General features: G+C 40.2%; 2 protein-coding genes across 3 annotated transcripts in view; one reads left to right on the forward strand and one right to left on the reverse strand.

Annotated features, from left to right (window-relative positions):
• Positions 1 to 27887, reverse strand: part of LOC120400755 (dermatan-sulfate epimerase) — a 267676-nt gene that overhangs the window by 151280 nt on the left and 88509 nt on the right. The window lies entirely within an intron of this gene.
• Positions 27283 to 27887, forward strand: part of COL10A1 (collagen type X alpha 1 chain) — a 62757-nt gene continuing 62152 nt past the window's right edge. For both annotated transcript variants that reach the window (XM_039529706.1, XM_039529704.1), the window contains exon 1: positions 27283 to 27450. The gene's annotated coding sequence lies outside the window, so the exon portion shown is untranslated. The remainder of the gene's footprint in view (positions 27451 to 27887) is intronic.

The raw sequence follows: 27887 nt of genomic DNA on the forward strand, positions 1-27887 counted from the left end.
AAAATGATTAGCGGGCTGGGGCACGTGACTTGTGAGAGGCTGAGGGAACTGGGCTTATTTAGTCTGGTGAAGAGAAGAGTGAGGGAGGATTTGAGAGCAGCCTTCAACTACCTGAAGGGGGGTTCCAAAGAGGATGGAGCTAGGCTGTTCAAAATGCTGGCAGATGACAGACCAAGAAGCAATGGTCTCAAGTTGCCGTGGGGGAGGTCTAGGTTGGATATTAGGAAAATCTATTTCACTCGGAGGGTGGTGAAGCACTGGAATGCGTTACCTAGGGAGGTGGTGGAATCTCCATTCTTAGAGGATTTTAAAGCCCAGCTTGACAAAGCCCTGGCTGGGATGATTTAGTTGGGGTTGGTCCTGCTTTGAGCAGGGGATTGGACTAGATGACCTCCTGAGGTCTCTTCCAACCCTAATCTTCTATGATTTTAAGAGTGAATTTCCTAATGAGACCTTTAAATCTCCCTATATCTGGTGTATTTATCTTCAGTTGCTAGCAATCAGCTAAGAGGTCCATCAGGTATAAAACTCGTGCAACCAAAATATATATAGGCAGAAATGTTTATATCAAAGTTGAACATTCTTGGTCTCTGTCCATTTGAACTATAGTCATGTCCCCTTCAACCTCTTCTACTATTTCTTGTGTGTATTCTTACATCATTGCACAGCATGTGTATGTGTGATTCTAAAACATTTAACATGCAAGACTGTACCTATTCAACGTTTTGTCTGCTGCTCACCCAGTCCTGTGATGTATTACTGGAAATAGGAATGTCAATTTCCCAAGCACAAGCTATTTGAAAGTGAATTTCAGAAGCTCATCTTTTATCTGCAATGTGTTGATACTGACACCTAGTGAGCAGTATATACATTTCACCAGGAAAACTGACAAAGTGTAATCATCTAAGGAGAGCAAAAGTCTCCCGGATATGAGGAACCCTGGCTATCACAAGGACTGCCACTCTCTCTGTGGCCTTCCACAACAGCTGAATTGCAATTGGCGAGTGAAATTGCAAGCCCGTTAGCGATAATTTTTAACGAATCTCTAAACTCGGGGATTGTACCGTTTGACTGGAGATTAGCTAATATAGTTCCTATTTTCAAGAAGGGGAAAAAAAGTGACCAGGGTAACTACAGGCCTGTTAGTTTAACATCTGTAGTATGTAAAGTCATGGAAAAAATATTAAAGGAGAGAGTAGTTACGGACCTTGAGGTCAATGGCAATTGGGACAAATTACAACATGGTTTTACGAAAGGTAGATCGTTCCAACCCAACCTGATCTCCTTCTTTGAGAAAGTAACAGATTTTTTAGACAAGGGAAATGCGGTGGATCTAATATATCTTGATTTCAGTAAGGCGTTTGATATGGTACCGCATGAAGAATTACTGGTTAAATTGGAAAAGATGGGGATCGAAATGAAAATCCAGAGGTGGATAAGGAACTGGTTAAAGGGGAGACTGCAGCGGGTTGTATTGAAAGGTGATCTGTCGGGTTAGGGAGGTTACCAGTAGAGTTCCTCAAGGTTCGGTTTTGGGTCCGATCTTATTCAATCTATTTATCACTGACCTGGGAACCAAAAGTAGGAGTGGGCTGATAAAGTCTGCGGATGAGACGAAGTTGGGAGGTATTGCCAATTCGGAGAAGGATCGGGATATCCTCCAGGGAGATTTGGATGACCTTGTAAACTGGAGTATTAGTAATAGGATGAAATTCAATAGTGAGAAGTGTAAGGTTATGCATTTAGGGATGACTAACAGGAATTTTAGTTATAAGCTGGGGACGCACCAGTTGGAAGTAACGGAAGAGGAGAAGGACCTTGGAGTCCTGGTTGATCGCAGGATGACTATGAGTCGGCAATGTGATGTGGCCGTTAAAAAAGCGAATGCGGTCTTGGGATGCATTAGGCGAGGTATTTCTAGTAGAGATAAGGAGGTGCTAGTCCCGTTATACAAGGCGTTGGTGAGACCTCATTTGGAGTACTGTGTGCAGTTTTGGTCTCCCATGTTTAAGAAGGATGAATTCAAACTGGAACGGGTACAAAGAAGGGCCACTAGACTGATCCGAGGAATGAAAAGCCTGTCGTATGAAAGGAGACTTGAGGAGCTCGGTTTGTTTTCCTTAACCAAAAGAAGGTTGAGAGGAGATATGATTGCTCTCTTTAAATATATCAGAGGGATAAATACCAGGGAGGGAGAGGAATTATTTCAGCTCAGTACTAATGTGGATACGAGAACAAATGGATATAAATTGGCAGTCGGGAAGTTTAGGCTTGAAATTAGATGAAGGTTTCTAACCATCAGGGGAGTGAAATTCTGGAACAGCCTACCAAGGGAAACAGTGGGGGCGAAGGACCTCTCTGGCTTTAAGATTAAGCTTGATAAATTTATGGAGGGAATGGTTTGATAGGATAACGTGATTTAGTCAATAGGTCAATAACGTGCCGCCATTGGTAATTAGTACCGAGGGTCAATGTTGGGATATTGAAAGTCTTTTTCTTGAGTGTCTGGCTGGAGAGTCTTGCCCACATGCTTGGGGTTCAGCTGATCACCATATTTGGGGTTGGGAAGGAATTTTCCTCCAGGGTAGAATGGCAGTGGCCCTGGAGGTTTTTCGCCTTCCTCCGCAGCATGGGGCAGGGGTCGCTTGCTGGAGGATTATCTGCTACTTGAAGTCTTTAAATCAGGATCTGGGGACTTCAACAGCTGAGTCAAGGGAGAGAATTATTTCAGGAGTGGGTGGGTCAGCTTTTGTGGCCTGCATCTTGCGGGAGGTCAGACTAGATGATCATAATGGTCCCTTCTGGTCTTAAGTTCTATGATTCTATGATTCTATGAATTAATCTGGGTGTTAGGGGCTGAGGGTTTGGCTACACTTGCAGCTGTACAGCGCTGGGAGTTAAACCTGTCTTCGTACAGCGGTGTAGGGAAAGCGCTGCAGTGTGGCCACACTGACAGCTACCAGCGCTGCAATGTGGCCACTTTTGCAGCATTTGCAGCGGTGTTGGGAGTGCTGCATTATGGGCAGCTATCCCAGCATTCAAGTGGCTGCAACGTGCTTTTCAAAAGAGGGGGGTGGGGTGGAGTGTGACAGGGAGCGTGGGGGAGACAGAGAGAGTGGATTTTTGGAGCTGACACTGTGTCAGCTCCCTGCCTTGCAAGTTCTGACCTCTTCCGCCACCCCTCTCTCATTCACTAAATGCAAATAGCCCTCTTTGTTTTTTTCCTCACAGACCAGATAATCAGCTGCTCCGAAACAGACCTCCCCCTCCCTCCCGCCGCCCGCCATGCTGCTTCTCTCCTCAAGCAAACACTAGCCGTGGACATTCCCCCTGCCTCTGCTCATTCACTGTAAACAGTAGCTGTGTTTGTTTTTTAGATAAGCAGCTCCGGGAGCCCTGAGTTCACAACAAAACAAAGAGAGGCATCACAACAAAACAAAAAGTGTTATCTTTACTTAAAAAGCATTATGGGAAGATTCCGGAGGTCAGTTACAGCACCAGCGCTGTTCTCTTTATTCCTCTCGTCGAGGTGGAGTACAACCAGCGCTGTAGCCAGGGAGATACAGCGCTGTATGTGCCTTGCCAGTGTGGACGGCGCTGTAAAGCCACCACCAGCGCTGTAACTCTCAAGTGTAGCCAAGCCCTGAGTGTTCAAGTGAAGCTCACAGTGGTTCTTATGATAAAGTCATAAAGAATGTAATAATATTGAAACTAACAGAGTTATATAGACATTACTCTAACAAGAACTATGTAACATAATAGTGAATGTTACCCTTTAAAAATTACATAGGCTGTTTATTATTAGGTATTAAATTCTATAGGATATTTCCCTAAGGGGAGTCTGGTCTCACAAGCAGCCCTGCCCACGTTCACTGTGAAATGTTGAACCCTTCTTTTCGCTATAGCCATCCCACAAAATTAGTAACATCCTTGCACACACTCACAGTGTGACATCAGGGAGGGGGCAACGAATATAAATACGTTGATTCATGTAATTTTGAGCTAGACTGACTCTAGCCTGACCGTGGACATACAGGGTGGTAGGGACAAGAAGGGCTCGCCCTTTATGGCCATATTATAGCAGCCTGGATTGCTGCTCTGAATATAGGAGGGAAATGGGGGCTACATACCTGGTTCTCTCAACTGAGAGCACATGAATAGAGAGGGGGCAGAGCCAAGCTTCACACTTAAAAGGTATGAAGTAACTTGGTGTGGGGCAAGCAAAGCTAGCAGTATATCGGCTTTATCATGAACCCTGGATTAAAGTTTTACCACAAGGGTACTTTGCTTTGAGCCCTGAAGTCTGTCAAACTCTGGCTTGAAGAGCCACCAGAGGGAGCAAGTTCCACAGCAGAGAGCGTGCTTTGACTGAAAAAAGACCCTACACTTACTAACAGAATGTCATTTTCTTTAATCCAAGATGAGAGCTCAGACCCAAATTGTGTGAGCCAAATCTGAAATCACTTAGGAAAGTGCAATGACATGAGTTCCTACACTTTGAAAGGAATAAGGAAATGCTTAAATGCGATGCCCTGCACCTCTAGAATAAATTAAGATGTCATAGAATCATAGAATATCAGGGTTGGAAGGAACTTCAGGAGGTCATCTAGTCCAACCCTCTGCTCAATGCAGGACCAATCCCCAACTAAATCATCCCAGCCAGGGCTTTGTGAAGCATGATCTTAAAAACCTCTAAAGAAGAAGATTCCACCACCTCCCTAGGTAACTCATTCCAGTGTTTCACCACCCTTCTAGTGAAAAAGTTTTTCCTAATATCCAACATAAACCTCCCCCATTGCAACTTGAGACCATTACTCCTTGTTCTGTCATCTGGTACCACTGAGAACAGTCTAGATCCATCCTCTTTGGAACCCCCTTTAAGGTAGTTGAAAGCAGCTATCAAATCCCCCTTCATTCTTCTCTTCTGCAGACTAAACAATCCCAGTTCCCTCACCCTCTCCTCATAAGTCATGTGCTCCAGCCTCCTAATCATTTTTCTTGCCCTCTGATAGGACTCTTTCCAACTTTTCCACATCCTTCTTACAGGCCCAAAACTGGACACAGTACTCCAGATGAGGCTTCACCAATGTCGAATAGAGGGGAATGATCACATCCCTCGATCTGCTGGCAATGCCCCTACTGTGCTCCAATGCGAACCATATAGGTCAACTGTTATTTTTTTAAATAGTGTTTAGATAACTTATTGCTTATGCTAATATCCAGACTAAATTTTAAGCCACAATTCACTCAGGTCCAATGTGGGCCTATATTTCTACACACTCCATTGCCCCTTTCTTCTCTCCAGTAGGAAAAAATGAAAATAAAATGTGAGAGAATAGGATTTTTTCTCACCAAAATGAAATCTGGAAAAAATAAAAAATGTTTCAAGTGTTTTGTTGAAAAAAATAGAAATTTCAGGTGAAATAAAAAAATAATTTCTTCTAAATATTTTTCATTAAATGCTCTCTCTCTCTCTCTCTCTCTCTCTCTCTTTTTAAATCATATTACCTAGATAAGTAAGTCTCATGAAATTCTGTGTGGTTCACAGAGTACAACATAGTGAAAAATGTAAAGTCTTTGGTAGACTCAAATTTGTTACAGTCCTCAAACCTGAGCTCCACAACTTTAGGTTTAACTGCCTGCCTATGATTATAAATTTTAAAAGAGTTGGCCAGAAAAGGGTTCAATAAATCTAATAAATAGTTACACAGATGTCTTGTGCTTGACAGCTAAAAATCTCACATGAGCAATATATTAAGTCATTGAAAAGTATCAGAACATATACTCTTCTAGAGTCAGTGATCTACTACACACTTTGCAACGTCACAGAAAAATAGTTTAAAAATAAAATTTCTCTGTCAACTGTTGATCTCTGATCTTCCTCCCAAAATCTTAAAAGCAAGATTTACTCATCTGTGTCTTGTTAAACTGGAGTTATACTTTTCTTTATCTAATTTTCCAGAAAGTCAAACACCAGCAAAACCAACAAATATCTGGAGGAAATTCATTCAGATGCTCTTGCACTGTTTATAGCAATGAATACTTAGGATAGAAGAATTACACTGCACACCATCTGAACTACTTTGTGCTCTAGCCTGTGCATAATGTCTAATTAAAATTGAATGCAGGCCACCCACATCCATGAAAAGTACTGTACAATATACAATATACAGTACTGGAAATGAAGGAGATTTAATGGTGTTCCAAATACAGTAGAAGCAATTGACTAGTAGTGTTATTGATATTATAGTAGCACACAGAGGCCCCTATTAGGATCATAGCATGGCTTTGATAGCCACTGTATGAACTGATAGAAAAAACAACAGTCCCTGCCTCAAAGAGTTTATTGGCAAATGTGAGATGAGAAGCAAAACATGAGTGTCAGAAACAAATAGAAATAATGAGGGAAGAGAACAAGGTTAACAGTGAAAGACAACATATGGTACAGAATATATCCAGGTGCACAGCCAGATGGATTGAGTCAATTAAACTTTTATAACATTAATAACATAATCAGAATTCCCTATTAGCCATTACCTAGCTTCAGGTATTATGCCTGAATTCTTACTGCCTAAAGACCATATCATTTTCTTTCTCAAAGTAATGCAGAAGAAAATAATACTGGTATATAAGTTCACCACCCAAAGCTGTAGTAAGTTAAGTGGTTCAAACACAGGCTAATGTCCAGGAGATGGCCTAGACATTTATTGGCACAAGATGGCCAATAAATAAATAAATAAATAAAATAAAATAAATTTGAACAGAGGCAATCACTGCATGGCCTTCTGGGAAACACTGCACTCTATATTATTATTTATTAGGAATCTGCTGCTGGCGGCAGAGGCCCAAATTCCAGTATGTGTCTGACTATTTCTAGCCCCTTCTCCAAAATCATCCATACACATAATGGTACAAACAGCATCTGTTTTCCTTTCACGATGCAGGACAACTGTATAGGCTGTATTGCTAAACTGCCCAGATTTTTGTGCATAAGTTAGAGCAGCCCTTAAACTAACAATGAGATTGCAGTTGGCTACTACAAAGCCTTAGAAGGGGAACACATATCTATTCCTCCTATTTGTGGTTCCATGATTTAAGTGGTCTGTAGGACCACTGTTGAGGTCATGCTATGTTATGGCAGACTGACATTTTTCATTTTCATTTGGCCTTATCAGCCACATCTGTATTAGCTTGAGAAGCTGTTCTTCACTGCATGCAGGTCACAGGAACACAACTTTAATTTCCAGGTTCTTGTTACGCACTGAGTAATGACAATGTCTCAACTGCCCTAATGGAACTATTCATCTCCTTCGGTCTCTCACTACAGTCTATCTTCTCTTCAGCCTCCTGACTTATTCAGCAGTATCTACATATTAGTTGTTTTTTTTTATTTACCCCTCTTTTTCTCCACCATCAACTGGACATATTCCCAAGCATGCACTCATTGGACAGATTATCCTAACAAGTAAGACTGGAGGGAATTACCTAGAAGGGAAACCAACTAATATGATTTCCCTTTTCTTTGAATCTTTAATACTTACATTGTCTTACATTAGCTCTTAAGTCTGTGGACTCATCTTTCAAAGACTTACAAAACTAGAGGTTCACTCTTTTAGGAGTGCTTTGATTCAGCACTTTCCGTCTACTCAACCCTCTCCCCAAATGCCTTCCACAGGGAGGAAATGCAGAACATGGAAACTACCGCCTGTTCATTTACCTACAATAAATGTAATTGAAAAAAGTTTGAGATGTTCTTTCCTGCCTTACAGCTAAAGACACGATGGCAGGGTCTGCAGTCCAGGATTAGTTTAATTCCACTCACACCAGGTAATGTAGGTCTTTAGAAGAAAAGTGGGTTTTAAGGATCTGGCAGTATATGCCTAAATGGAAGAAATGCCACCCTGATTTCATCAATGCAGTGACTTTGTTTTCTAGTGTTAGCCCCTCAGAGGTCGTTGTAATTAAGAAGCTTTATCTGACCTGACTGGATCAATTTATTAGATGTCAGATCACTGCACGTGCTCCTTTTAAGCTTTCAGAAACAGACTCTCTGGAATCCGCACACACTGTTCAGCTCCAGCAGTGCCGTCACTGGCTCCTTAGTGGAACAATTCTTTCCAGCAGTTTCACATACCAGATAGGTCTAGTAGTTCAACTGTCAAACTCCCAGAGACCACTGAATTTTTGGCAGCTTCACAGGTCTAAGATCTTTCCTGTTTGGTTTTATTCAAAGCCCAATAAAGCAAATAGTTTGTGCAAAGACACAGGCGACTTAAAAGGATTTCAGTTTTGGTGTTCTCCCCCTCCTCCTTGTTTTTGTTTTCCTCCTCTCCCTCCATCTGATGGTTGTTATCGTTAGCTGTTTGGAAGTAACCATTTCCCTCTGGAATAGGCATTAATGCCACTTATTGGCTTTCATGCTGGAAACAAGAGGCATCCCATATCCCAAAGGACTTCTTTTGTGCTGTTTCAAAATTTACCAGCAGAGCAGTTCAAATAATTTTCTACAGCCTGATCTGAGTTATCAACTTGATATTCTTTTATAACATTACGGACCTGGCTTCCCTACAGATTTTTTTGACAATTATTACTATCCATAAAGCAAATGATTAAATTCCTATAGTAATGATAAGCTGGGAGATCAATTGTCAGGAAATTAATCATTGTATCATAAATGTTCCACATTTTAAAAACATCAGAAAATAATATGTTCCTAACACGTTTAGATCCTACATATACCACTGAGGTCCTTTTTGTCTTTCATGTCCTCTTAATTTTTCTGAGAGCTAATAATATGAAACCAGAGTTGATTCCTTTTCTTTGAAATACAGCTAGAGTAATACAGCAGCTAGCACATTGAAAAAAAGGATAAAAGACAGCTGCCTCAGTTTCCCCAGATCATGTTTTATTTCAATGTTGTTCGTTTAACCACTAATATAGTTAAGAGCAGTGTGGTGCTCCCATTATGCCCCACATTTTCAGATGTTTGTAATGGTGGCCATAATTCATTCCCAGCTTAAATTTAGCAAACAAGATATTTGCTTAAGCAGCATTTTTTTCTTACCAAAATAAAGCAGTTTAGCTGTTTTCAAGTTACATTAATGCAAGAAAAAGTAATGGCTTCATTCTAGACCTAGCAAGAATTGTGCTTCCTTAGTTGGCAATGACTAGGTTGTAGTGACTGTGCGGAGACACTCAGACCCCTAAAAAAGAGGCAAGAAAAATGCCTGATGTTTCCACAGAAATCCTGGTCACTGGACATCTTACAAGTGGCACTAAAGTAAGCTCTGTTCATGTCAGCCTTAACATGACAGATGATGATAACCAAGAACTGTGGTTACCCTCAGGACTCCATTTGGGACCTGGAAAATATACTGGAAACACAAATATGAAATACTATTGACAGATTTCTTGGTTTTAGCTGTGAAAAGAAAATCTCTAGCACCCCTGGTAATGTAGAAAAAGCTCCAGTTACTGAAAATAAACCCTTTTTATATTAATGAAATCTGCACCGAACAAAACCCATTTGAGTGCTGCTTTAGAAGGAACAAAGGCCTCAGTTCTTTCTTCCTTCCTCCCGCCTTTTTTGATATCAGAAAACCCAGAATTCAAAATCACTTAATCAAGTATTCTCAGTCGTTCCTTTCTAAAATGTGTGTGCAAATATTTTTTGCACTTTTGAAAAGCATGTTACTGTATGTAACCCATTTGTAATCAAGAAATTAGAGTCAATTTGCACTGATGTGTCTTTTCTGAAAACTGTTTTGGTTTCCAATAAAGTTTTTCTTTAGTTTGAACTTGTATTCATTTTCTGTACCTGCTGGTGGGCTACACTGTACCTTCCCACAGAAAATTCCACAGTAGGGAGCAGAAAGTCTAGGAAACTCCAGCAGGTCTTCACCTGCTCCCTTTGCAGGAAGGGCTTCAGGGTTCCACAGAGAAGGTAAAAGTAAAGTCTACGAGTCCAATGGGACACAGGGGAGTTCTGCCATCAGCCATACAAAGCTTGGAATCTCTCCCTCTGAACATACACACACCCTGAAGAGACGCAGAGAGTCCTCACAAACTACTGGGAGGGGCATGTGGAAGCATCCTTCAGAGAGTTGCTGTTGAATGGCTCCTCTCACAAATTTCCCTGGAACAATAGGAGGAGTTCTGTGTGATATGGAAGCAGGGAGGAGTTCGCTCCCTTCCATAACCCTACTTCTTATCCCATCTGTCTCACAATTTTCATTCCCTCCATTCATATTTGCAAAGGGGAGAATAAGCTTCTGTATTTTATTAGCAAACCTCCAAAACCTCTCTGGCTAAACATTTGAATGAACCAATTAAATGACCCTCTCCTCACCATTTAGTGTAAGAGAGAAACAACAAATTGCAGCAGTATGTCACCGACCGAAACATGAGAGGTGTTTTGATTTCACAGAAAAATAAAAAGGTGTTATATTCTTAGTAACTAAATCCGCTTATTTACAGAGTTACTTGGTCTGCTAGGATTGTGATCCAATTAGTTTGGAGAAACAAAAGAAGGTGCAAGTAGTACAATTTTGTTTCTTGTTAGTCAAAATGACTATAATCAATTTTATATCTTTTCTCCCTTCTTACGAAGTAAATGGGTCAACAAGTTCACCTGCTAAGGCACTTTTCAAGATGGATAAAAATATCCACCACACTTCCAAGTGAAATCATCATCTGCTACATATGGGACACCAAACAGCCAAAGAAAATAAAAAATGAATGAAGTCTTCCTAGACAAATGATATCTTGGTGGCTCTGTAATTGTTACTGAACTGTGTCATGGTACCATAATATTTTCTTACACTGACTTTGCTGACAGCCTGTTATCTCTTTATGACTCAGAACAGTATACTTAGGATCCTAAATGCCTAAGGGACAGATTTTTAAAGATATTTAGGCACCTAGTAGGGTTTTCAAAAGCACTAGGACCTTAAAACTCATTGATTTCAATGGGAGTTAGGTGCCTAGGCACTTCTGACAATCCCACTAGGTGCCCAAATACCTTTTAAAATTTGGCTCTAAATGTCTTTTGGAAAGTCTTAATCACTTTGGAAAATTTTACCCTTTTTTTTTTTAAAATCCCATTTCTAACACATATTTCAAACATACTTCCCCAAGATATCTAATGTTATTTGTACAGGTTATCTGTCAGAAAGAGTAGATTTATCAATTCTGATTAACAGAGCTGTCCCTTGGGTAGGGCGAATCAGGACAACCACTCCGGGCCCTGTGCCATTGGCCGGTGTGGTTGGTCCCGGAAGAGATGAATCTGTCACCTCTACCCTGACCCCCTTGCTCCAGGCTCTGCACTTTGGGGGGCCCTGTAGGTGGTGCAATTGGCTGGCGCAATCGGTCCTGGAAGAGACTGATCTGTCACTTCCACTCCGGGCCCCGCCCCGGGCCCCCACACAGCCCCTACGGACGGCCCTGCTGATGAAAATAACAAAATCAAGAATATGAGGCCCCAGGTATTGTTTTTCTTTGGGGGGGATGTTAATCTAAGCAAATCCAATATTTGATTCTCTCTTCTTATTTTACTTTTATTTTTACAAAAATGTGATTTTAATAAATACTATTTCAAAAATATATTATTGTTTCTTTGAACTATGATCAGATGTCTTATTTCTTTACTAACTTTTCATTTTTGAGAGATCAAATCCATGGTATTTTCCTCCTTTATTAATAGTTTCTTACTTCTTTTTCTCAAGCTTTACTGGCACATTCATATTGCTGGATGTTTTTAATTCACTGTTGCAAATACTGAGCCCTGAATTTCATGATTAAAATAAATATTGGAACCTATACTTTAATTTATGATTCAGAAAATAGCCATCTTTTTACAATTAAACATAAAATAAATGTTTTTAAACCAATCAAGAGACAAATACTTACTTCTGATGTCCTTATTTCAACTCGAGGCATAGCTTAGCGAGTTTCAGACAAGGATTACATTCATAAACTCCCAATAACCCAACATAACCACCAAATAATTATAAATCATTTCCAATGTAAGTCAATTCAATATAAGTTAAGAATTGCCAATTATAAATAATAAAATTTTTATTTTTCCCTTTAGAACATTAAATCTCACTTATGACATTTACCATATGCCATTCAGAATTACAGTGGCACCTGCTGGCTATGGAAGTTAGCATTTGTTGTGTCTATGTTCCCCTTATAAACTCATCTTTCCACAGGGTTATATGTTTGCTGTGACATGCAGATCCAGGCAGAACATTGGCAAACAGTCTCAAAATAAGAGAATAAGTTTAGGTACTTAATCATATTTCCGTTTAGTATTTGGTCATTTGAAAGTCACAGGGATAAAAACAAAATGGAAGATTTGTGGACATACTTGTTCATGCTCCTATAAAATTTTTTTACAGATATTGGTCCATAAGAAGGATTACTACCTCACTGAGCAAAGGGAGGTAGTTAATGTAAAAAAATGATAGACAACTTATTGCACTTACAAAGAATCTTTTCCCTATTTTATCCCTGCAAAGACCCATCAAGGCAGCCAAGTGTTATTACCATTTTACAGGTAAGTACACTGAGGAACAGAGACGTTAAGTGATTTATCTAAGGTCACTCAGGAAATTGGTTGGAATGCCAAAAATAGAACCTGGTGTCTTTTGTGCTAGCCCTGTGCTTTAGCCACACCATTTAAGAACATAAGAAAAGCCACATTGGGTCAGACCAAAGGTCCATCTAGCTGAGTATCTTGACTTCCAACAGTGGCTGCTGCCGGATGCTTCAGAGGGAATGAACGGAACAAGGTAATTATTGAGTGATCCACCCTGCCATCCAGTCTTAGTTTCTGGCAGTCAGAGGTTTAGGGACATGAAGAGCATGGTCCCTGACCATCTTAGCTAATAGCCATTGATGGACTTATCCTCCATGAATTTAACTAGCTCTTTTTTGAGTCCAGTTATACTTTTGGCCTTCACAACATCCCATGGCAATAAGTTCTATAGGTTGACTGTGTGTTCTGTGAAGAAGTACTTTTTTATGGTTGTTTTAAACCTGCTACCTATTACTTTCATTGTGTGACGCCATGTTCTTGTGTTATGTGAAGGAGTAAATAAAACTTCCTTATTCACTTTCTCCACACAATTCCTGATTTTATAGACCGCTGTCATATCCTTCTTTAGTCATCTCTTTTCTAAGATGAACTAACCCAGTCTTTTTACTCTTTCCTTGTATGGAAGCAGTTCAATATCACCAATCTTTTTTGTTGTCCTTTTCTGTACCTTTTCCACTTCTAATATGGGGCAACTTGAATTGCACGCAGTATTCAAAGTGTGGGCATACTATGGATTTATATAATGGCATTATGATATTTTCTGTCTTATGGTCTATCCCTTTCCTAGTGGTTTCTAACATTGTGAGTTTCCATTAATATTAGCTTTTTTTTTTTAAACAATTGGTTTAATCACTCAACTGAGCACCCATTTAAGGTCAGGTCAGTAACTTAAAAAAATGATTAAAAGCCTTAACATTTTTGTATTGACTGAAGATGGGATTTAAAAATAAATGCAAATTGGGCATCCAATCCCCTCAGCACCTTTAAGAATCTCAGCCTAAGAGTATTTATGACAGTTTTAAATTTGGTATTAAAACCTGTTTTGATTTCAATCAAATGCTTGAAATGTGCACTTAGATTCTGAATGATAAGCATGAACAAGTTGTAAAGAATAATTTTGAGACTGGCTTACAAGTGCACCTTGAAATATCTTAACCTGTCTAACCACAAATCTAAATAATAATTATATAATAATATAGTGTAAATAATTTGTCTAATCTAAAATACCATAAAAAAATAATTGTAAAATATATAGAGCTTATACTAAAAATCTTAAAAAATAAGCATGTAGTTTGTCTTGAGAGAGATAAAAAATTTTTCAAATTAAAAGAATTATAAATAAAACAAGAATAAAATATATATAAATAATTACAAATTAGAATTGAATAAATTAATTAAAGAATGAATGATAAATAACATTAAATTATTAATACATTAATTTTTTACCATACATTTAGAATATTTATATTTATTTTTTATTTTATACAATAAGCAGAATAAATAATAGATAAGACAAGAGAGTATAAATTATATATAATATTTGAATATCATATAGAATATGATAAATATGGATATTTGGAAATGAAATATACATGAATAATACAACATCTTAAAAATTAGGATGCAACAGGTTATTAACATAACAAAAAATTTGGAAAAACTGAACAAAATTAACAACTTGTTGCAATGAAACAAATGAACTTGAAATCATGAATAGTAGATGAAATGTGGAACTACCTAACATAAAATGAGATAGTTAAAATCATGATAGTGTTCAATAAAACTGCCAGTTACACTATTTGGAAGCTTGACATTCAATGGCTGGGTTTGTAGATGCTGGGACTCGACAAGCTGGGACTGATCACTCAAACCCTGCTATATTCATTCCCTCACACTCATTTGGGCCTTTTCATGCACCTTGCAGTGTAATTTTTACAAAAAAGTGGACGCTTAACAAGTTGTTGACTTACCTAGTACCATTCATTTTATTTAGTTGACATGATATGAACCATGTCATGCTCTCCATCTCAAATTCAACTCACTAGCATGCACATGCCAATTCTGTGCAGCAGCACATCGTGTGAGAAGCTATCCCAAGTACCGATTTGCATGGTGAAGTTTTTTGACAAGCATGTGCCCCTTGTTGGGACTAAACATTGTCACAGGATGGATGTAATTGTTTGCCTGCTGACCATGATGCCATCCTTCCTCCATCTCATCAACAACACAACCCAACCATCATATCCACTCTTTTATGTCTACTCAGCAGCAACATTACCTGCTTAGCATCTATTACCCTCCTGTATATCTTGCAGTATACAGAGAGATCTGCTGAGCTAGCATGGCAATATTGCAATGTCTTGTGGCAAGAGCATTGCACTGTGCTGCAAGCAAAAAGCTTGCACAGCTTGCTGCTGCAATTCAAGCAGCTGCTGGTGGCAGTTGGCTGCCTGCACTGACTGCTGGGCAGGCTGACCACTGGGAGCACTGACTGCTTTCTGGACTGCTGGCTGCAACTCATTCAGATGCAAGAAGTGATTTCAGTTTTTTTGAAGCAGAGTTTGGAGCCCTGAAGTTCACAGCAATTTTCCAAGACAAAAATGAGATTTCCGTATTCAGTTTCCATTTTGTATGCAAAATGCTCAAAAAACCTCATGCACTCAAAGGCTGTTAAATTATTTGTTGCTGGATAAAATCTGCTCTGTTAGTCTAGTGAGCTGGCAAGTGGCAAGAGCTGAAGCAAAAAAGCTGTCATGCGTGACAGTGGCCAGACAAGGAGCCGAAGCACCAGTCAAGTTCAGAGACAAAATCAAATCATCAATGATCATTTCCAAGTTTGAAGATCCCAGCTTCTGCTCTGCTATTTGAGAGAAAAGGCAAGCAGTGCTGGCTGATTCTATTGGGATGGTTTGCCTGGTGGTTGGTTGGGGATGTGGTGGTGGAGATAGATATCCCCATCTGTTCTTGGCACCAGACCAAGAGTGCTAGCAAACAGTTTATCCATCAACCTTTTCCACAGTATGTGGATCAAAGTAGGTAATGTGGAGTGTTCTTTTCAATGGTGTTGGGGCATCTTGGTGGGCTGGGAAAGGTGCATTGTTTCGCATGTTTGGGGGGAAAGTCTGTTCTCAAACTTTTCTTTCAGAACTCTTTCCACCACCGCAATGAAGTGTTGAGATCATGTTCGTGATCCTGGGATGCTCAGCCAGCCCCAGCCCTCCCATGCTCCATGATGCCAAGCGCCTGCACTGCAGCCCAGTAAGTAACATTCAACTAGAGGCTCAGTGGTAGAATGATGGTGGTAATGTGCCTTTGTGTCTTAGAAGTGCCGCTTAGAGGTGTTTACTTATTGAAGACAACCTTGATTGGTTATAGAATGTTACTGTTACAGCTGCCTGTCTGTGAGGCAAAGTCTGATAAAGCAGAGGAGGGAAGGGAGGCGAGGCAGTGGGGTTGGCAGAGAAGGAAGCAAAGTGGAGCTCTGCAGGGGCAAGAGGCTAGCAGCAAGAAGAAGGCAAGAATGAGAGGAGGGGCTGCTGATCTCTGAAAAAAAGCAAAAGTCATGAGTCCTTGAGTCACAGAGCTGTGAGCTGCTTGTCTTCCCAAACTTTCCCTTATCTTGAGCTGCTTGTCTTCCCTGTGCCTTCCCCCTCCCCCCTCCTCCTGCATCACTTACCTCTAACCAGCAACCTCATTTATTTCTCATTATTTTATTTTAATTAACAACATTTAAAAAAAAAAGAAAAAATGAAAAAAAAAGATAATAACAATAAATAAAGGGGTTATAAACTTGGGAAGAAAATAACATAAGGTACATGATCAAAGCATCATGACACATCAATGTGAAGGTCTGTGACTTGTTTCCTTCTCTTCCTTCCTGTGCCCTGTGAATGTGTCTTTCCCCAAGGACTTTCCCCTTCCCACAACTTGGTGTTTTTGGGGAGGGGAGTTGTGTGTGAGAGCCAGGATGGCTGAGGTTCAGCAGGACTGCAGAGAGCTCTCCTGCCTCCCTCAACTGTTCCTGCAGCTCAACCAGACGCGTCAATTGATTGGTGGCTCACATAGTCATGCTCACGCATCATCCTGTGTCTTCATGTCCTGCCTGGGATACTTTCCTGCTCTGCTCTTCCATCCACTCTCTCTCACTCTCGACTCCAGCTCCCTGTCTCTCCTGAGCTCCAGTCTCTCCCTCCTTGATTATTGATTCTTCTCCTCCCATGTGTCTCGCATTTCTCCTCCCTCCTCCTCCTGATCATCCTCCTCTGTACAGACATTTGAAACAATGCCAATTTCATTTCCAGCTTTAAGACAACAAAAGCAACAGCAACCATTGAATAAATACAAATTTTGTTAGAAAAGTTTTTTTTATTAAAAAAAAAAAAAAAAAATATTATTATAAAATCTGCACAAATAAAAAACCCAAGAATCCTACCATTTCAGTGATCTTTTTTACCTGTTCAGCCAGCCATGAGAGGTAGGTGAGTCAGGGGTGACTGTACTTTCTTTAGAAGTTTCAGTAGTCAGACAGTCAGGTAGCTATAAGTAGCAACACCTTCCCTAGCCCTTCCATGGGTCACATGTTGTTTAAGAATGGGTCACATGGGGGGAGGGGGGGGGAGAGGGACAGAGGAGGCCTCCACCCCCCTATCAGGAAGCCACTTGATTGACATGCTTGCACATTATGCTGAGAGTACATTTAGCTGCAGCATGCAGGCAGTGGTGTGGTTTGGCGATCAGTGTGTGTGTGTGTGTGTCTACATGTGTATGTGTTTGTTTGCTGTTTCAGCTAAAGATAATACCCTCCATTTTCCCGTAGGTGACCCTATGTGATATCAGTCTCCTGAGGAGGAAGGAGAGGGAGGAGAGGCTGAGAGACTAGACCTGATCCTTATGCTGCTATGCTGCTATGCTGATGCTGTGTACTGCCATGATGTCAGCAGAATTTAGGTTAGAGGAAAGTGAGTGTGAAAGTCCATGCCTGAGGCTGAAAAAATAAAACCTTCCTCCTTGCCTCAAAGAAACCTTCCCTAGAAGAGAGTTTCAGAGAGAGAGAAGTTCATCACAGTCCACATACACATCACACCCACATAAACAGTGTTTCAGCTGGCTGCTGCTCTGGGAGGCAAATGGAAAAAAAAAACCAACAGAATTCCTCGCTTTTCTTCACAACAACATTAAATGAAACCAAAAATGCAAATGCGTGTTTAAGTTTAACTGGATTGATTTTTGAACTGTATACTCACCAGTCACTCCCCCCGGGCGGCGGGTGGCCACCCCATGTCCTGAGATCCACAGGGCTCCTGGGTTAAAAATATTTCCTTGCTCATGGAGAGAATGGATCCACTGCTTGCCTATATCCCATTCTCCTCCTCCTCCTTTTCCTTATCCACCATATTGTCCTCCTTATTGTCCGTAGACTCACACACCTGAGATGTGTCCATGTTGCTTTTGGGGGTACTGGTAGGGTCACCCCGGAGAATCGCATGCAGCTCATTGCAGAACTGGCAGATGTGGGTTTCAGCACCAGAACGACTGTTCACCTCTCTTGCCTTATGGTACATTTGGCGAAGTTCTTTTATTTTCACACGGTACTTCTGTGTGCCCTCGTGTAGCCTTTCTCCCCCACGCGATGAGATCCACCACCTCCTGTGCAGACCAGGCTGGAGTGCGTTTGGGGTGTAGAATCTCCATGACCAGCTGTGCTCAAGCTGGCATGCTCCCAATGCTGATCAAACAGGAAATGGCAATTCAAAAGTTCCTGGGGCTTTAGCAAGGGTGGGGCTGTTTCCTGTGTACTTGGCTGCAGTGCAGCAGAGTTGAGAATGATCTCCAGAGTGGTTACAGATGAGCATTGTGGGACACCACCTGGAGGCCAATTAAGTCAAATTATACAACGCTGTGTCTGCACTACCTCGCTGTCGACCCATGAAAATCAAATTAAGTGCTATGCCTCTCACAGAGCTGGAATACAGAAGTTGACATTAGAGGCAACTTAGGTTGGCGTAAAGGACCCAGTAGTGTAGACGCATACATTAACAGGTCAATTTAAGGCAGCTTCCGTCGACTTAACTCTGTAGTGCAGACCAGGCCTCAGAGGCAGGATACTGGGTTAGATGGACTATTGGTTTGACCCAGCATGGCTGTTCTTATGTGACATGAAAAAGAATTCATACTACCATGTATTTTCTGTTTTTTAATATCTTGGTACTAGGCAATAGCTTGATTAATGAAATCAAAAGTATTAGATTTGAATTGCTTCTCCTGTCCTCATTACCATTTTTTGATGAAATTTAAATACTTTTTATTAAAAAAAAGGAAAGGAAGAAAGAGCAGTCATGAAACATAAGCAATCTGACAAGTGAACAAACCACAGACCCAAGCTAATTCACATGGTATATTTTGGCAGGAATTTTCTAACAGGCAGAAAGGTTTAGAATGGAAAATTCTTACTATCCTTAAAGCACTGAAGAAAAACTTGCTAGTGTATAAGCTTTCCTACTTATATGAATACAAGAAAAAGTTTTCCATGTTACTATTGTACTGTTTCAATAAAGGATTTTAAACAGAGCAGATATTTGGAAACATTTTGCATTTTCACACTTCCTGAATAAACTTTCCTACTTTTTTTTTTATTCTGTCATTTCCAAAGTGAAAGGGAAGAGATATTCCCACAAAACTAAGAATGAATTAATTTTACCTTGCTTAACTCAGGTTAAGTAGCTACACGTTGCGGCTTCAATCTACATCCTTCTACAACCTCCTGATATCCTACCCATCCCCTGCTCCACTCATATTTTTCAGAATTTGTTTGCAGTTTTATGTGTTGTAAAGCCTGAAGGCAGATTGAACCAATCTAAAGCCTTGGATCAGCCTAACTAATTTTAGGAAGGTCTAAGATTGTCTACAGACTCTGAGATATGCTTAAATTTCATAAAACATTTTCACAAGATAGAATCTCACCTGCATTTCCCTCTTGGTGCTCTTTAGAATGAAACACGTGGTGTTGGTACTGCCCACTGCTGGCAGACAGGATACTGGGCTAGATGGACCATTGGTCTGACCCAGGATGGCTGTTTTTATGATGCATAGAGCAGAATGAGGAAATAGGAACGTCTAGGAGGGGAAAGAGTAGGGAGATAAGGGGTTGTAGCAACAGCCTAGAGTGGGGCAGAGGGAAAGGTAAAGGGTTCTGGAGTGACTGACAGGAGCTGAGGAGGGCTGAATGAAGTTTAGGGCTGGAGGTGCAGGCTGCATGTGACAAGAGGGGGTGTTGGGTTCTACCCCAGTTGGGTAGACAAGAGAAGCACCATTGGAAGCAGGAAGAGTGAGCATGTGTGTGTACACACACAACTACATACACTGTGGGGGGAGGGGTCCAATTAAGCAGAGTTCAGGAGGGTTTCAGCTTGGCTAGCTGAATGAGGGAAGGAGCAGGAGAGTGGTGGGTCAGAGGGAGCTGAGGCAGATTTCAACTGGAAAAAGAATGGAGGCTGGCTGGTTTGGATGTGGTGTCAGGAAGGAGCAGCAAGGAGAGAGTGTCGGTGATGGTGGGCCCAGATGTGGGTTGAGCCAGTGAAGGAATGGGGGAAGCGCAATGGGCTCAGAGAGCTCTGCGTTCCAGAGTTGGTGACAGGAGTGACCGTTATCAAAGAGCTGCAACGGTGACGTCTGCTTTGCAAGCCTTTGATCTAAGAAGAGTCTCTGTGCAAATCAGAGTACATGGATGAGGTGAGATCCCAGTAGCACTGTAACACACTTTGAGTTAAATGATTTAGCAGACAAAGTTATGAAGTCCTGGCCCTGATTCTGAGCTCAGCGCACCGCAGCTGTGGAGGTATGAAGCAAAGGTGCTATAACTTACACTCTGTTGCACCCTACGGAGCTGTTCAGCAGCACAAAACAGCCAGAAATGTGTTTTTCTGTTAAGATGGACATTAGAATTAGTTCACCTGAGAAGTTAATGCTAACAGCATTTCCTACAGTACAGTATATCAAACGATATCTTGGTATAAAGATGGCATTCTTTAAGTTTGCTTTAAGGAAAGTGTTCTCTACTTTCACGTTGAAATACAAAGACCACACAGAAGAAAAAAATGTCTTTTGAGTCAAAGATTTTGCAAGATGATTGCAGTATTAGGCCTGTTCCATGGTGTTCCAAAGTAAGCCAGTGTTTTTAAAAAAAATATCTATGGGTCTAAGCATATTATTGGTGAAATGGTATATTTAAATATGAAACATTTGACATATTTTAGAAGAACTATTTTTCCCTTGCTGCTTCTTCTGGAATCAAGGAAAATACAGAAGTTTTGGAGTGAGAGAATGAGAGAAATAGAGACTGAGCCAGTATTCAGTTTTCTATTTATCATGGTGATACAAAAGTTCTTAAGATATTACCTACTTAAGATTATTTTGTGACTAAAACATTAGACTTGCACCAGAGAACAAAGCCATCATGATATTTTGTAAGTACCCTCAGAGTTAATGGAAGTAAAGTGGCATGAATGTATCGTGAGGAGAATATGCAGAAGACCTGTATCACTACCATGGATTTTCAATTATTATTTTATTATTTGTGCTAGGATAATCGCCATCACCCCAACACCACTTCTTTACAATGGAATAGAGAAGAGACCCAAAAATCATTGATCTGAAATAATGGATGTCATGGCACGTATGGTCAGGATGTGTGGCCCTCTAGTAGTTCGTCCCTCCTTTCTAGAAGGTAAAAAGAAAAAAAAATTTGAAGTGAAGGAAAAGGCTAACAATCAAGTTTGCCTACTAGCCAGTGGAACTGAACCTTCAATACTATTGAAACTCAAGGAGATGGCCCTCAGTGTGGTTTTAGAGGGCAGAAAGCTTCCATTCCCACAAAGCCAGCCAACTACTCGGTAACAATACAGATGACAAAACATGTAGCAGTCAGGGTCAAAACAGCATCAGACAAGACTGCTCCATTTTGGGAACAAGTTTCCAGATGTCAGATTAATCCAGTTTGAATGCCGCAAAAATGTTCTTTTTGACAAAAATGTATTATAGTAGCCAAATTAATGAGGGAGGTGTGACAGAAAGGAAAAAAAAAAGAAAAAGAATTGAATTGATAGGAGGAAAGCTCCTGAGTACAGCATAGGAATGGCACTCTGCTACTTACAATATTTATTAAAGTTGTAAGTTTCAGTCAAAGACATCTTAATAGTCTAATGAAATTCGGTTCTTACAAATGGTGCCTGCATACGGATATATCCTGTTAGATCTTTTACCAAGAGCAGCCTTTTTGTAGCTACAAGATGAGACATTAGCAGGTCTAATGTTTTCTCATGTTAATGTTACATCAATACTTATTAAATCTCACTGAAAAGTCATGAATATAACATCTTAAAAATCCACAAATTATCTAATTTGTTCTTAAAGAAAATTAAACTTCAAAAATTGCTATGTCAACGTAACATTAAGGACCCAATATAAACCAAAAAAAGGAAGTGCCAAGACTGAAGGCTGAAAACTAATTCTTAACACAGCATGAGATGCAAGATATATGGTAGGTAAAATCTTCAATAACAGTAACTTAAGCAAAATGAGCAAAGGACAGCATTTCAGCTTTAATTTTGAACTGCTTTGCCTGTTCAAGTTAAAGTTATATCCTTATAGCGCAATGGTGAACTGTTATATGAACAAAACCCCCACTGACAATCAATGGGAGTTTTGTTTGTTCGATGACTCCAGGGTTAAGCCCTGCAATAGTTTTCAGTACAGTGGAACTAGACAGGCAACACCCTGAAAATGTGCCTTTTAATATTACTTTCATGTAGATGTTCGCAGTTTGCTATCCACTAGGAAATGAAGACTCTTTTTTTGTAAAACAATGGGGTAGCACATGCTTATGCAAGTGATCCCATGAAACAAAGTGTTTTTATTGGCACATCTTCTACAACTACTTCTCACCCCTCACTGTGTTGTTGTCTCTTTGCCTCATCTTACAAATTAATTTCCTGTGCAAATATTATTTTAAAGATATATTACTTTAAAAATCTGTCTGGTTCTGAGCCTATTGTTGATTCCAAAAATACCATGCAAATAAACTCATTACAAAGGAAAAAAACAACACTGTTATAAGGAGAAGTTGGAAGACTTTTGCCTCATTAATTTTCTAATCTTATTCATATTTAGGCCAAGATTTTCAAAATTAGCTTGTGACATTGGATGGCCAACCCAAAACACCTTAAAAAGGCTAGACTTTCAAAAGGGGGTGTTCCGCAGTTTCTGGAAATTAGGTCCTTTTAAAGTTTTTCAAACTGGGTACCCAAAACTTGAGGTCCAAAAGTCAATAGTCACTTCTGAAAATTTTGAGAAAGATACTTTGTGGAAGCAAGTAAAGTGTTGATTACTCTGACTGAACAGCCAGTCAAGTGTTTCCTCTCAAAAATCAGGCTGATGGGCTCAGTCTCAGTTCATGATGGAGAAATAGGCCCTCGGTAACAGATCCTGTCTTGTGAGGCAGAAACATAGCAGGCACTAGGTGCTTACTCAATTAGAGAATTGTGTGTCCCAAGAAGGAATCACTATGAGCACTGTTGCACTTCCTTGCTGGAGTTTCCAATAATGGGAAGGCATTTGGGATAAGTGCACCTCTCCTCCTGAAGAAGTATATATATATATGTTTTGCTGTTGTGCTTGCATGCAAAGAGTCTCCTAGCAAAGATGACTAAAGTTTTTGGTAGGCTCATGAAGTCCTCATGACTTCCACTATGGTCACTCTTCTGTCCACTCAAACAATCCACTTTGGACTCTTGGCTGTTAAAACATTTTACAACTGTTTCACTGGGAAGCTCTAGCACTGCTATGCTTTGGAGAGGGACTTGAAATCTGGCAGAGGCATTGCCCTGGTGTTAAGAATTGCCCTTTCTGACATTCCAGTGAAAATCTATCCTAATTTGCAGTTTGCACATGTGCAGTAGAGGCTTCTTAAGGTTCAGCAGCTAAATTCTCCAAAGTTTCCATTTGTAATGAGCATAGTCCATCCTCACAAAACTCCTATGTACCAACCAGGCTACACATTTGAAATCACCACAGAGCAACTCAGCAAACTCCATCCCAAGGCTCTATTATAGTCTTGGCCTTCACAACATCCTCTGGCAAAGAGTTCCACAGGTTGACTGTATGTTGTGTGAAGAAATACTTTCTTTTGTTTGTTTTAAACCTGCTGCCTATTAATTTCATTTCGCGATGCCTAGTTCTTGTGTTATGAGGAGTAAATAACACTTCCTTATTTACTTTCTCTCCACCAGTCATGATTTTATAGACCTCTATCATATCCCCCCTTAGTCGTCTCTTTTCCAAGCTGAAAAGTCACTGCAATTCCTCCTCTCAGTGACTTAAGTGGCATGAGGCACCAGAATTGAAAGACAGATTATCTTTCAAATGCTCTCAATGCTCCAATTGCTGGCACCCAATCAACCTGGAGGAGAAGAAAATAACCTGGAATGCAGTGGAGTGAGAAGACACATGGACGTCAGGAATGCATGGGAGCAGCCAGCAGCCAGGGGAGGGTGGCAGAGGAGGACTCTGACAAGAGCCAGGTGATGGGAGGGAGTGGACAGAGGCATGCTGGAGGGAGCAGACTAGAAGGAGCCAGACTTGGGAATGGGAGCAGAGGGGTCTGTAACCACCAGACCTGGGAATTAAATCAGGCTTCCTGAGTCTCAACGTTCCTTTGCTATCAGCAAATACCTATGGATCCCACTGGCAAACAGCATGTTCATCTCCATTTATGGATGGTCCATGTATAAAATGACAATCAATTGCTCCACTAGTTCCTGTGGCAGAGATCTATGCTATGGATGTAAAGGTTCCAGTCCTGCTGATGACACAATGTGGGAGTCAATGTGTTCCTATGTGATGGAAATTTTATTTTTTCAGTTTGCTTTTTAAAAAGTTTAGTAAATGAATTAAATAAGAAAAAAGAAGAAACCTACATTAAAAGAACATTAATTACAAAGTCAAGCACTGAAAAGGTAGGAAATGTCAGTATTAAGGTTTCCTGTGCAACTTTAATTAGCCCTGTTGTGCATCTGCATTATGATACAGACTTTAATTACCAGATCACACACTATTTTTTTCAAAAGACCCCTGCCTCATTCAGTGCATACAACAGATGGTGCTCACCAAATAGGCAGCTATTCAATGTTTCATTTTATCCTCATCATTCAGTATGTTGACCGGTGTCTTATTTCTGCATACCCTTCACACATTGCTCTGAATACAGAATTATCAATTTACTCATTAGCTTTTCTGTGACACTAATTACCGTAATTAATAGGTGTGTGCTTGGCAAACATTAAATGAATTTATCTGCACCCTACTCCTGTGAGATGAGGTGGTATCATCCCCATTTTATAAGGTCAAGAACTGAGGCACAGAGACACTAGGGTCAGGAGTGTCCACTCATTTTGGGTGACCGTTTGAAGATGCCTAGGACCTTATTTTTCAGAATACTTAGCATTTTATGGCACTTTATACACTCAGGACAGAGTTCTCACTTACTTCAATTGCAGTTGTGAGTGCTCAGTACTTCCACAACTCAGGCCCTTACGTGCGTTAATATGAAGCACTTAGAAAATGAGGAGCATACAATTAGTTGCCACCTGCAACACATTTGATTTAAAGGATTTGGAGCCTGATCCTGCACCATTGATGTTACTGGGAGTTTTGCCACTGAGCTCAAGTGGATCAGGAGCAAAGTCTTGTTCTGCATAGGAATTCTGTGGCAGAAGCAGGGACAGAATCCTTCATCTGTCTTATCCAGGAGACCATCCCTTCTCTTCCTCCAACCCTTCACACCATTTACTGCAAACCTTCCAACTTCTTCAGCAAATGAGGCAAAGGTCCTATAGATCCCAGCCTCATTCACTAACCAACCCTGATTCATTCCCTGAGTGCCATGTGGATAAAATAGTGCATGATCATGTGATTAAAGGCTTTGCCACAATGCATATGCAAAAGGGGACCAAAATAAGGTTGTATAGCAAAACTTCCACAGACTTCAGTGGGGCCAGGATTGCACCCATTAACTTCAAAATAGTCTTGTTAAAAATTGACAATTCCACTTAGATTCATCCAATTGGAATAATTTTGCAAGGAAACTCAAATGAAGGTGGGTAGAAAGGCAAGGTTCCAAGCCATGTCTGGATTGCATTAAATACAGAGCTCAAGTTCTACGCAGAATTAGAGCTAGAGTCTGGGTTTGACGTAGATGGCATCGTAGTGACAGGGCAATCAGGCAGATCAACAGCTCAAAGAATTTCTTCCATCTGAGGACAAAAGAATTTCTACAGAACTCTTCTGACAAAATTTTGGCTAAATGTGAACCAGAAATGGAAAGTGAACCCCTTCCCATTTTGGATCCAACATAAAACCAAAACCATGCGAGCAGGTTTGAATTTGGCGATCTGAATCCAAACCTATCTGAAATTCCCAAGTATTCTGAACTGAAGTTCCAGTTTTGGCCCATCTCTAAGAATGTACTGTAGGGAATATTCTGCACTAGCAAAAGAATGGTATCTTTCATCTGCAATTTCTATGATTCATTTGTAATACTACATAAAAGCAACCACGATGGTGTTTGGTTCATTTTTGTATCAGCACTCACTTAAAGATGCAGTATTTCATGAGGCCCACTTCATCACTTTATAAAAATGTGAAAATTAAATAGTAACTTTAAGGAAAGACTTCTAACCCAGCTCAGTGATCCACAGTTAATGCACACCATTGCACTGTCATTCACGAGATTTAAGTTTGATTTTCTGGTCCTATTCTTTCTCCCAGAGCCAGAGCATGAAAATACTCCAGAGGTAAAGCTCTCTTTCTCTGACGATAAAGAAGTGCCTTGTGTTATATGACTATGCATTCTCCAGCTAATTAAGGAGAAAAGGTGATGGACTTACAATAGACCCCAATGTAATCTTCTTTGATCATAGAACTAACAGCTGTGACCTGGGCTTCGGAGGATTGTATGACAAATGGAGATAATCAGGGTTCCAAAACAGACAGCTCAAATGGGGAAGAGTGAGGAAAGAGGGGCTGGAGAGGAGATTATTCCATGGGTCCCACTCTAAAACCGATAGTCAATTCTCTTAAGACCATCACTCTTTACTCAGGCAAAGCTCCTGTACATCCTAAATCTGGCTGATCTTGTACATATAAAACTCATAGTAGCACAAAGATGGAAGACAGATGTAGAATCAGCAATAAGACCTCCCAGGAATTATCCAAACAATTCTGAAATCTGAACTTTGATACTGTAACGTGAACAGAGCAATAAACATGGGAAGACACCATAATGACAGAGTGGTTTTTTTTCTTAAAGTATACAAATAATTTTGATTAATTAGAAACACTAGAGACTTTGCTTTCCAAGTCATACTAATCCCATCCCAGCATAGAGATGTATGCCAAAATAAATGTCATACTCTTCTTTAAATTAACACATGGGATCAGATGAATAAGAATCCTCAATCCCCTTCCACCTCTCATACAGAGCCATTTAACTGCTGGGAAACAGAAAATTATTCGCTCCTGGAACTGACTCAGAAGGCAGATCTATCAATCAGTAGCCAGCATATGATTCAGCTTAGCTTTGCATAAAAAGTTAAAAAATCCAAAAGCTACCAAAAAAGGCTCTTGAATTAGCAAGCTGCCTCACTTTAACCCTCCTGAAATGCCTGCTGAAAGATTCTGTGAATCATGACTGCTGCAAGAGGAGCACCCCTTCTCCGAGAAAGTGGCAACTTTCCGTGACATCCAGCAAGCAGGCATTCCCCTCTATCTAAAGACATCTTTCACTCAGCTAAAAGGTAGGATGAGAATGTAGTCATGTAGTCAGACATCCAGAAAGATGAGGGGGAATTACTAAAATACATGGCAGTTACAAAAAAAAAAAAAATAAGTAATTGTGTTGTTTTCAGATGAAATGAATGTAAAACAGCGCAATATTTTTCTTTTAAAATGTATTTGATCTAAGTTGATTATATAAAACAATATGTCTCTTAAAATAGGCTGATTTATGCTCACATTTTATTATCTTTACTAGCAAGCGCTGAATAAGAAGCAATAAACGTTACTGCAAGTAGGAAAAAGACATTCCATTCTTTTCAAGTCTCGGAATATGATACAAAATGTAAAAATACCAGCAAATATTCCACTTATCTGAAATTCAGTGTCTGAATAGCAAAATGATTTACTGAGCCTTCATATGCCTTTAATATTTCTTCATGTGATGTACACACAGAGA

The sequence above is a fragment of the Mauremys reevesii genome, linkage group 3 (genome assembly GCF_016161935.1).
Source record: "Mauremys reevesii isolate NIE-2019 linkage group 3, ASM1616193v1, whole genome shotgun sequence".
In the NCBI taxonomy this organism is placed as follows: Eukaryota; Metazoa; Chordata; order Testudines; family Geoemydidae; genus Mauremys; species Mauremys reevesii.